The 12,218-nt window shown below is 50.2% G+C and overlaps 1 protein-coding gene and 1 non-coding gene across 5 annotated transcripts in view; both read right to left on the bottom strand.

Annotated features, from left to right (window-relative positions):
* Window positions 1-12,218, bottom strand: part of GSG1L (GSG1 like) — a 271,064-nt gene that overhangs the window by 205,886 nt on the left and 52,960 nt on the right. The window lies entirely within an intron of this gene.
* Window positions 852-958, bottom strand: LOC129457984 (U6 spliceosomal RNA). Its single transcript, XR_008649499.1, has one exon. It is a non-coding gene; the product is annotated as a U6 spliceosomal RNA (small nuclear RNA).

Here is a 12,218-nt window from a genome sequence, read left to right as displayed (position 1 = left end):
CCCAAGTAGCTGGGATTACAGGCACCCGCCACCATGGTTCTCCACTTTTAAGGACTCATGGAATGAGGTCAGGCCCATTTGGATACTCCAGGATAACCTCCCATCTCAAAATCCTTAATGTAATCACATCTGAGAAAGTCCCTTTGCACCATGTAAGCTAACACAGTCACGGGCTGGGTTACAAAGTTTGTGCTGTGGACATCTTTGCTTGTTTTCTATTGTTTATTTTATTTTTATTGTTATTATTTATATTGTTTTATTTCAGTGCTTTAGGGGTACAAGTGGTTTTTGGTTACATGGATGAATTGCGTAGTGGTGAAGCCTCAGATTTTAGCGCCCCCATTACCCAAGCAGTGTCCATCATACCCAATATGTAGTTTTTCATCCCTCACCTCCCTCCCACCCTCTCCACTCTTTTTTTTTTTTTTTTTTTTTTTTGAGATAGAGTCTCACTCTGCTACCCAGGCTGGAGTGCAGTGGCACGATCTTGGCTCACTGTAACCCCCACATCCCAGCTTCAAGCAATTCTCCTGACTCGGCCTCCCAAGTAACTGAGATTACAGGCATGCGCCACCACTCCTAGCTTTTTGTATTTTTAGTAGAGACGGGGTTTCACCATGTTGGCCTCGTTGGTCTTGAACTCCTGACCTCAGGTAATCCACCCACCTCGGCCACCATAGTGCTGGGATTACAGGTGTGAGCCACCGAGCCTGGCCCCTCCCCACTTCTGAGTCTTCCATGTCCACCGTACCACTCTACGTGCTTTGCATACCCATAACTTAGCTCCCATTTATAAGTAAGAACATACAGTCTGGTTTTCTATTCCGGAGTTACTTCACTTAGAATAATGGAAAAATATGGAACGCTTCATGAATTTGTGTGTTATCCTTGTGCAGAGGCCATGCTAATTTTCTCTGTATCATTCCAATTTTAGTGTATGTGCTGCCAGAGCAAGCACTGATGTGGACATCTTTGGAGTGGGCGACATTATTCTACCTAGCATAGATACCCTATATCCCCAGCTACCAAAGCATTTGTCACATCTCATCAAACACAAGACCTCACCAGGCACGGTAGCTCCCATCTGTAATCCCAGCATTTTGGGAAGTCAAGGCAGGAGGACTGCTTGAGGCCAGGAGCTCAAGGTCAGCCTGGGCAACATAGTAAGACCCCATCTCTACAAAAATTAAAAAATTAGCTGGGCATGGTGGCATGAACCTCTAGTCCCAGCTACTCAGGAGGCTGAGGCAGGAGGATCATTTAAGCCCAGTTCAATGTTGCAGTGAGTTGTGATCGCGCCACTCCCCTCCAGCCTGAGCAACAGAGTGAAACCTTGTTTCTAAAAAATAAATCAATAAATAATTTTTTTAAAAAACCCAAGACTTCATGACTATGGACCAGTCCCTCCACCTGAAATGCTTTCTCATCTGCCCAAATGCTAGTCAGACGTTCAAGGCTGAACTCAAAAGCCCCTTCCTCCATGAAGCCCTCTCTGATTTCCCCCAGAGTTAATGACACAGCCAGCACTTTTAAAAAGTCCCCCTATATGACACGTGTCACTTGGCATTTGAATTTATGTTTACTTATACATCTCTCAGTAGCCTGCAAGCAATTTAAGAGTGAAAACGGACATATTCAACCACACGTCCCCACCATTCATCACAATGCCTGGAGCATAATAGGGTTTAATATTTAATAATCAATGATTGGGCCAGGCACGGTGGCTCACACTTGTAATCCCAGCACTTTAGGAGGCCAAGGCAGGTAGATCACTTGAGGGTAGGAGTTCAAGACCAGCCTGGCCAACATGGTCAAACCCCATCTCTACTGAAAACACAAAAATTAGTTGTGTGTGATGGTGCATGCCTGTAATGCCAGCTACTCAGGAGGCTGAGGCACGAGAATCACTCGAACCTGGGCGGCTTCAAGGGTTGCAGTGAGCTGAGGTCGCGCCACTGCACTCCAGCCTGGGCAACAGAGCAAGACTCTGTCTCAAAACAAAAATAACAATAATAATAATAATCACTGATGGAATGAATGACCAAATTCTTTCTATTTTACCGTGGAGTGCACTATTTAATACATAATCCAAAATATGATTTTAGGCATCTGTTGTTATTCCACATGCCTGGCCCATCATGGGAACTCTATAAATATTTGCTGCATAAATAAATACTCATACCTAATATTTATCGAACATTTTCTATATGCCAGGCACTTAGCTAAGCTCTTATAAGCTCTGGCTCCCTAACTTAATTGTTCACAATACCTCTCAAGGGAGTACTACTGTATTTGTTTGGGTCGTTAATACTAACTGCCGTTACAAACACCTCAAAATCTTAAAGGTCCTTTCTTAGCTGCTTCTCCTGAATGACTCATATCCATGCAGTGAATCAGGGATCCAGGCTCCTTCTATGGTGTAGCTGCACCACAGATGAGGGAGAGAAAGTAGAGGGAGGACACACAGTATATTTGTCCACCTCAGCCCATTGGCCAGACTAGTCACATGGCCATTCCAAGTGCAAAGGATGCTGGGAAATGCAGAGGAACTCAAGGCTACTGATAAACATAGAATCACAGCTGCAATCATCATCTTCCTCATCATACAGTGGAAGAAACAGAGGTTCAGAGGAATGGAGACACTGCCCAAGTCATTTTAGCTACTGTGTGTAAGAGACGAGTTCAACCTCAGATCCGTCTGCCTGCGTAGACCCAGCCCTTAACCATTACTTGCTCACATCTGACATTCTGTGCACTCAAAAGTTAGGCCACAGCGGGGCGCAGCGGCTCATGCCTATAATCCCAGCACTTTGGGAGGCCAAGGTGAGAGGATCGCTCGAGCCCAGGATTCTGAGACCAGCCTGAGCAACATAGTGAGACCTCGCCTCTACCAAATAATTCTAAAAATAATAAAAGTAAAAATAAAAAGGCCACCTCAGAGAGTGAAGCCGAGGACCTTGCTGCATGGCGAGAAGGACTCCACCCTGAAATGGGACATTTCCTCTGGACAATCCCCCAGCAGATAATCCACGAGGAGCTCATCAGGAGTTGGCTGGGTCTTGCATTTTACTATCTATTGCTTAGTCCTGCCAGAATCCGTTTATTCATAAGCGTCTAAACGATGACATGAGGCAGATGTTACGTGCTGATTTTCCCCTCCGGACTGGTGCAAGAGGGGAAATGAAATCTATTTTTTTAAGCGAGCACCAGATGAAGCTTGAACAAAACCAATACCTCTTGCCGGACAACCAGCTCTCTAAGCTTCCCACAGACGTTCTCAGAGTGTCATTTCTGGGGTTTATTTGGCAGTTGTTTACGGTCTGGAAAGAAATACTGCTCCTTCCTGGATACATCTCACCTCTCCTCCTCCTACAACCTTCCCCCAACAGTGTTAGCCCTCTGCCCTTGTAGTTTAAAATTGTAATAAAAAATTTCCCCTTGATCCCCCGTTGCTTTGCCAGGAACCAATCCAGAGTCAACACCCTCCTTCCAAACCCCACCATTCTTCCTGCTTGTTCCTCGTCTTCCAGCGTCAGCATCTCCACGCTGAGACAATTGCAATTACAAGTCAATTCTCAATTATTCAGGGCTGATTATTCAGGGAGTGGATTGCTCAGGCTTTCTGCTTCCCCCTCCCTCTGTGGGCTTTGTTCTACTCATTAGCAGCTCCACCAGCAGACAAGAATGGAAAAGAAAAGTTTGCTGAACTCCCATCCCTCAAAACCAGTGGCTGGTTAGCCATTTCTGTTTGGCCAGGCAGGCGACTGGAATCCTGGACTTTATCTGTCCATGCTGCCTCTTCCCCAATTCACATAGACAGTGCAGAATTGCCATCGTTTTTCCAGGAAGGGGAGGAGAGGTACAGCCAACGCCAGCCTGGGTCTTTCAACCCCAGGGCTGCTCCCACCAGCCTGTGACGTCTGTGTGCTTGACAACAGCATGTGCCCACGTGGAAGTGTGTGCGTGAGTGGGCACGAGACACCCGGTGTTGTCAGCTACAGCGTACAGCTTGATGGCAGGGGCTGTCTCTTTACAGCATGAAATATGTCAAGGGACCATTGTATGATGGCATATCTAATAAATACAATGAATTTTCAAAAACAAATCAGAGAAAGGCAGACGAAAGGCAATTCACCCACACGTGAAATCCTCTCCTCCACCAGCTTACCCAAAACAGGGCTTGTTTTTAGACCAGAGGCCCTCTCCCAGGTCAAAGCCTCCGATCTCGGGGGATGTGAATCATAGTCCCTTACTGAAGGGCTGTAGGATAAACAGGGCTCCTCCTGGAAAGATCATTTTGTGGCCCTCTAGAGAAAGAACAGACACTGGCCCAGTAGATAGAGTATGTATCAGCCCAGAAGGGGGCCCAAGGTTGGCCCAGGCAGAACTGAGTCACCTCTGCTACGATCACCACTTCCTGCAGCCTGGCAGCCTGGTCTCCACCCGCTGCTTGGCAACCTTCAGAACTATCATCTACAAGGGCAGAGCAGCCTATGTATAGGCAAGAGTGGGGTTCCTGTGTGGGGAGAACGAGATGGGTCTTTTAACTCTGTTCCAGCAAACCCGGCCAAACTCCTGGCAGTCTAACTCTGGGCCATCTTGCCTCATTTTTGCATTCAATCAACAAATACTCATTAAGCACCTACTACGTGCCAGGCTGTGTTGGAAGCACTGAGGATTCAATGGTGCGCAAGACGTGATGTTTTCATTCCAGCAGGAGAAACAGATGTAAACAAGTCAACAAATAAATAAACAACAGATGGTGATATGTGCCCTGAATAAAATAAAACAGGATGCTGTGATGGAATAACAGGGTGAGCGAGGCTTCTCTGATGGGCTGATCAGGGCCTTTTCTCCAAGAGAGAACATTCCAGCTCAAACCTGATGAGACAAGCTGGCCATGTAAAGATCCAGGGGGTGGCCAGACACCGTGGCTCACGCCTATAATCCCAGCACTGTGGGAGACCAACATGAGAGGATCGCTTGAGCCCAGGAGTTCAAGACTAGCCTGGGCAACATGGCAAGATCCCATCTCTACAAAAATTTAAAAAATTAGCCAAGCATGGTGACATATGCCTGTAGTCCCAGCTACTCAGGAGGCTAAGGGAGGGGGATGGCTTGAGCCCAGGAGGTGGGGGCTGGAGTGAGCTGTATTCACAGTGTACCAATGCACTCTAGCCTGTGACAGAGCAAGATCATGTCTCAAAACAAATTAAAAAGAAAAAAAGAGGCCAGGCATGGTGGCTCACGCCTGTAATCCCAGCACTTTGGGAGGCCAAGGAGGGAGGACCAGAAGATCAGGAGATCAAGACCATCCAGGCTAACACAGAGAAACCCCGTCTCTACTAAAAATACAAAAAAAAAAAAATTAGCCAGGAGTGGTGGTGGGCGCCTGTAGTCCCAGCTACTCGGGAGGCTGAGGCAGGAGAGTGGCGTGAACCCGGAGGCAGAGCTTGCAGTGAGCCGAGATGCACCACTGCACTCCAGCCTGGGTGACAGAGCGAGACTCCCTCTCAGAAAAAAAAGAAAGAAAGAAAGAAAAACAAAAAAAGATCCACGGGGAGAGCATCCCAGGCAAAAGGCATAGCAAATCCAAAGGCCCTGGGGCAGGAATGAACTTGGAGTGCTGGAGAAACAGCAAAGAGGTTGTTGTGAGCGAGTCCTGGGGCAACGGGAGAGGCAAGGGCGGGATTGCTCAGCCTCATTCTGGAGCAGCCTTAAGGAGAAATGCTGCAGCTCTGGGAAGCCACTGAGGGCATCAAGCAGACGAGCACTGTGATCTGATTTGCATTCTTAAAAGCGCTATCTGGAGGCTGGGTGGCTGCAAAAGACAGAACCCACTCACAGGAGCTTGAGAATGGATGCTTGTTAACACAGAAGGATACACGGGCATCTCGCTGAACCCAGCAGCAGGGACTGCAGGAGACGGGAGCCATGGGAGCTGGGCAACCTCTCTCTGGCTGTCTCAGCCCCTCTCTGCTCTTCTGAACACAGGCCTGCCTCCCTCAAGCACTCCATCCCTTGTCCCTGTGACCAGCCCTGCAGAGGCCAACCCACCTCCCAGAGTCCTCCAAACTCCCAGGACAGAGGAGCCAATTGGCCCAGCTCAGGTCACATGTCCAGCTCTAGTGGCCAATCAGCAATGCCGGGTAGATCATGGCCTTGCAGGAAAACATGGCTGCCAGTATGGCCATGACTGATGTTGGGGAAGCTCCCAGAGGAAAAGGACTGGGCTGGACAAGTCTCTCCAAAGTGTCCGTTCCCCAGCGTTTCCCAGAATTCCCTCTGGCAGCCTTCCCTGATTTCCTCCATCCTGTCTCCATTTCAATCCCCACCCCCAACCCAACCAGGGGCCAGGGCTGGCCAGACCACAGGGTTCCTCGGACCTTAGGGAGCGGGGAGTTTCCCACTCAGGGCAACAGGGACCCCAGAAGCAGGGGCAACAAAGGGAAAAGGTTGAACCCAGAAAGATGGAGGCTGGGATCTGGAGGGCAGGAAGACTGCTCTGAAAAGCTTGAAGCCAGGAACTAGGAGCAGAAAAAGAAGAGTCAGTGTGGCAGGACGACACCGGCGGCACAGCTGCTGGTGCCCACTGTGAGTGTCACGCACCAGCCAGGCCTGGTGGGGCTGCTGGGCTGATGGCCACTCAGCCCGAGGCGGCTGTGTGCACAGCAGGGTGGAGGGGGCAGGAGAGAGCCCACAGGGTGGTGAGTAGGGGCTGAGCTTGGCTCCTCCTGCAGCTCAGAGGCCTCCGCTCTCAGAGAGGGTAGCTCTCTGCCCACTCTCCTCAGTGCCGGCTGCTCGCCTGCCGCCAAGGCCCCAAGAACAGCCGGTGTGGGCATCCAGGGATGCTGGCATCTGGGCCTTGGTCTGTCCACAGTTTAATTGCAAAGGGGTGTCCTGGGAGGAACAGTGGCTGGAGGGGGATGAGGGAGCTGAGAGGGAGGAGGTGAGGGAGTTCCTATCTCAGTAGGAGCTGAGGGCCAGAAGGAGGGAAGGACGGAAATCCAGAGAGCCAGAAGCAGTGGGAGAGAGAAGGGGAGAGTGAGTGAGGAAAAAAAAAAAAAAAAAAAAGGAGGCCAGGCAGGGTGGCTTACATTTATAATCCTAGGGCTTTGGGAGGCCAAGGCAGGAGGATTGCTTGAGGTCATAAGTTTGAGACTAGCCAGGGCAACATAATGAGACTCCATCTCTACAAAAACCACAGAAATTTACCAAGCATGGTGGTGCGTGCCTGTAATCCCAACTACTCAGGAGGCTGAGGCAGGAAGATTGCTTAAACCCAGCAAGTGGAAGCTGCAGTGAATTATGATGGCGCCCCTGCACTCCAACCTGGGCAACAGACCAAGACCCTGTCTCAAAATAAATAAATACATAAAAGATAGAGAAAAGAAATCAGAACAGAGTAAATCAGAGACAAAGAGACCAAAACGGAGAGAGATGGAGACAGACGTGACAACAAAAACAGCCAGAGAGCCAAAGACCGAGGACTGCCTGGGCTCGAACCCAGCTGCCACAACTAATGACAAGTTACACTTATTAGTCCGCTAGGACTGCCATAAAAAGCACCACAAATAGGTGGCCTGAACACCAGACAGTTCCTGTCTCACAGCTCTGGAGGCTGGAGGGCCAAAATTAAGAGGTTGGTAGGGCTGATTCCTTCTGAGGGCTGTGGGGGAAGGATCTGTTCCCGGCCTCTCTCCTTTTTTTTTTTGAGACGGAGTTTTGCTCTTGTTGCCCAGGCTGGAGTGCATGGCGCGATCTCGGCTCACCGCAACCTCCACCTCCTGGGTTCAAGCGATTCCCCTGTCTCAGCCTCCCAAGTAGCTGTGATTACAGGCATGCACCACCATGCCTGGCTAATTTTGTATTTTTAGTACAGACAGGGGTTTCACCATGTTGGTCAGCCTGGTCTCGAACTCCTGACCTCAAGTGATCTGCCCTCCTTGGCCTCCCAAAGTGCTGGGATTACAGCCCGGCCTGTCTCCCTGACTTGTAGATGCCACCTTCCCATCCACATGGCATTCTCCCTGTAAGGGTTTGTATTTCTGCATTTCCCCATTTTAGGAGGACATCCGCCATATTGGATTAGGGCTCACCCAAAGGACTTCATTTTAATTTGATTACATCTATAGAAACGTTCGCTCCAAATAAGGTCACATTCTGAGGTACTGGGGGTTAGGAGTTCAACGTATGAATGGTGGGGGGAGGGGCATAATTCAACCTGTCACATTCCTTAACCTCTCTGTGCCTCAGTTTCCTCTGTGCCTCGGTTTCCTATTCCTAAAATAGGCATAATAACCTTCCTCAGAGGTGATTCTGAGGAGCCAGGCATAGAGCCCAGCAGGTAATAAAGTCCTAATAAGTGTTAATTACATTGTCATTGTTTTATTATTATTTGGTGCATTTCGGCAGAATAGCAGCCCCCTAAAACGTCCATGCTTTAATCTTTGGAAGCTGTAAATATGTTACTTTACAAAACAGAAGGGACTTTGCGGGTGTAATTGAGGTTGTAGCCCCTGAAATGGGGAGATGATCCGTTATCCAAGTGGACCCAATGTCATCATGAGCCCATAATAGCAGAGAACCTTCCGCAGCTGCAGGAAGAGAGGGAGAAGCCAGGTGAGAAAAATTCAGCCTGCTGTTGCTGGCTCTGAAGATGGAGAAGACGGGGTGGGGGGTCCCAAGCCAAGGAACAGGGTGACCTCTAGAAGCCAAGAACAGCCCTTCGTTTACAGCCAGCAAGAAAGCTGGGACCTCCGTCCTACCATCTGGAGGAACTGAATTCTGCCAACAATCAGAATAAGCAAAAAATGCATTCACCCCAGAGCCTCCGGAACAAGGCACAGCCTGCCAACACCTTGATTGTATTTTATTTATTTATTTATTTATTTATTTATTTATTTAAGACAGAGTCTCGCTCTGTCACCCAGGCTAGAGTGCAGAGGCGGGATCTCAGCTCACTGCAACCTCTGCCTCCTGGGTTCAAGAGATTCTTGTGCCTCAGCCTCCCAAGTGACTGTGACTACAGGCATGCACCATGCCTGGCTAATTTTTGTATTTTTAGTAGAGATGGGGTTTCACCACGTTGGACAGGCTGGTCTCGAACTCCTTGCCTCAAGTGATCCGCCCACCTCAGCCTCCCAAAGTGCTGGGATTACAGGCGGGAGCCACCGCGCCTGCCCCATGTCACCTTGATTTTAGGTGGGTGAGACTGTCCTGGATTCCGGCCTGCAGAACTGTAAGATAATACATGTATGCTGTTTTAAGCCACTAAATTTGTGGAGTCATTTATTACAGCACCCACAGAAAACTAATACATTCTGAAAATGCCAGGCAAATGGGAGTGGGTGATCTGGTCGACCAAGCCCTCCAGTGGGAGACCAGGTGGACACCAGTGCACCCTAGGGGCAGTGAGCCACCCTAGCAACCGTGGAGAGGCTGGCCCACCTGGAGGACCCCTCGGGAACAGGAGCGGGACCCACACACTGGCCTTTGCAGCTGGCACAGCGTCTAAAAGCAGACAAAAAAAGCCAGGGGGTATCTACGCCTGGTCAGAGAGACACTGAGAGCCCCCAGGGAGATAAGGGAGGCCCAGGCCCCACCCATAGGCCCCTCCACCACTCCAGAGGGGACCCTGACTGTCAGGGACAGTAATGCCCCCACCACGAGGTCCACGTCCTAATCCTCGGAATCTGTGATATCTTACTTTACGTGGCAAAAGGGACTCTGCTGGGTGATGGAGATAAGGATCGAGAGCTGGGGAGATTAGCCGGGATTATCCAGGTGGGTCCAAAGTAATCACCAGGGTCCATATAAGAGAGAAGCCGGAGAATCAAAAAAAGACGATATGATACAAAACCAAAGGTTAAAGTGACGGGCTTTGAAGATGCAGGAGATACAAGACAAGGAGTATAACTGACATCTAGAGACTGGAAAAGGCAAGGAAACCTCCCTGAAGCCGCCAGGAGTGCAGCCCTGTGGATGCCTTGATTTTAGACTCCTGTCCTCCAGAACTGTGGGAGAATAAATGTGCATGTGTGTGTGGTTGGTTGGTTGGCTGGTTGGTTGGTTGGTTGGTTGGTTGGCTGGTTGGTTGGTTTTGAGACAGGGTCTTGCTCTGTCACCCAGGCTGGAGTGCAGCGGTGCCATCACAGGTCACTGCCACCTCAAGTCCCCGGGCTCAGGTGATCCTCCCACCTCAGCCTCCTGAGTATCTGGGACCACAGGTGTGCACCACCACACCCAGCTGATTTTTAAAAATTATCTGTAGAGATGGGGGTCCTCCTATGTTGGTCTCAAACTCCTGAGCTCAAGTGATCCACCCGCCTCAGCCTCCCAAAGTGCTGGGATGACAGGCTTAAGCCACCGCGCCCAGCCTAACTTTGTGTTGTTTTAAGCCACTGAGTTTGTGGTAATCTGAGGACCCTGGTGTATGACAGATGCAATTAACAGTAATAACAATTTAAGCATACCCTGTATGGCAGACACACCTGACTTAAGAAATGAGGATTGCCGGAGCAAGGGTGTTAAGTGAAAGTACTATAGAAACTGCATGCATTTTACAAGCCGTTGTTTGTCTGTCCAGCCCATCGCCACTGGAGGACCGTGTAGGTAAGTTCCCCCAAATAAACTGTATGGTTTTTGTTTGTTTTTGTTTTTTTTTTTTTAGAGATTGAGTCTCTTGTCACCCAGGCTGGAGTGCAGTGGCGTGATCTCGGCTCACTGCAACCTCCGCCTTCCAGGTTCAAGCGATCCTCCTGCCTCAGCCTCCCAAGTAGCTGGGACTACAGGCGTGCCCCAGCACACCCGGCTAATTTTTGTATTTTTGGTAGAGACAGGGTTTCACCATGTTGGCCAGGGTGGTCTCGAATTCCTGACCTCAGGTGATCCACCCGCCTTGGCCTCCCAAAGTGTTGGGATTACAGGCATGAGCCACCACGCCTGGCAAAACTGTATGTTTAGTTTGCTGACTCCAGGTCTCTTCCTTGGCATCTTGAACCTGGTGCCATCCCTCCTGAAGTTAAGAGGGGTCCAGCACGACACCTGGCCAAGGCTGCCTCCATCGTCAGCCACTGCTGCCCCTTGTCTAGACCATTGCAGCAGCCTCCTCATGGCCTCCCTGCCTCCCCTCTCACTCCCTTCCATCTGTTCCAACCCAGCCACGAGGGAGGTCTTCCAGAAAAGTACATCCCTTCCTGCCCACCAAGGACTTCTCATCACACTTAGAATGAAACCCCAGTCCTCACGGTGGCCGGCAGGGCCCTAGCCCAATGGCTCTTGGCCCTTGCCGCACATTTGAGTCACCCGAGGGGCTTTTAGAAAGAAGCAATGTCCAGAAAGTGGGGTGCAGTTGTCAGTACTTTTTTGTTTGTTTGTTTTGAGACAGAGTCTCGATTTGTCACCCAGGCTGGAGTACAGTGGCAGGATTTCGGCCCACTGCAACCTCTGCCTCCCAGGTTAAAGCAATTCTCCTGCCTCAGCCTCCAGGGTAGCTGGGATTACAGTCACCCGCCACCACGCCTGGCTAATTTTTGTATTTTTAGTAGAGACAGGGTTTCATCATGTTGGCCAGTCTGGTCTTGAACTCCTGACCTCAAGTGATCCGCCCGCCTTGGCCTCCAAAAGTGCTGGGATTACAGGAGTAAGCCACGGTGCTTGGCCACGTCAGTACTGTTTTAACTGCCCAGTTCTGAGTGCAGGTGCCCCATATGAGATGCCTGTTCTCCTCCCTGCTCTTTCCTCGACCTTCTCCCTCAATCATTGTGCTCCAGACCCTGTGGCTTCCTCGCAGCTCCCTGCACACACCAAACACTGTCCAGGCTCACACATTGCACCTGCTTGCTCTGTCACCCCAGATACCTTTGGAGCTTGCGCCCTCAAAGTGGCCTTCCTGACCCCCCAATACAAAATAGCACCCCTGCCCCCGCTGCATGCCCTTACCCCAGACCCTGATGCATTTGTCTCAGTGACACTCAGCCTGCCTGTGGGAACACATGCATTTGTGTGTGTGCTCACCTGATTCCTCACTGGACCATCAGTTCCACGAGGGCAGGGTCCCTGTATCACTCACCACTGATTACCAAGTATCTGGTGCCTAGCACAGGGTGCGGGCTCATTACCTATTTGGTGAATGAGTAAATGCGTGCTTTGTCATTACCCCCAGTCTCTGGCCCTACCAGGCAAGGCTCACCATGGAAGCAAACTCAGGACCAAAC

The sequence above is a fragment of the Symphalangus syndactylus genome, chromosome 11 (genome assembly GCF_028878055.3).
Source record: "Symphalangus syndactylus isolate Jambi chromosome 11, NHGRI_mSymSyn1-v2.1_pri, whole genome shotgun sequence".
NCBI lineage: Eukaryota > Metazoa > Chordata > Mammalia > Primates > Hylobatidae > Symphalangus > Symphalangus syndactylus.
This window is presented reverse-complemented; position numbering and strand designations above follow the sequence as displayed.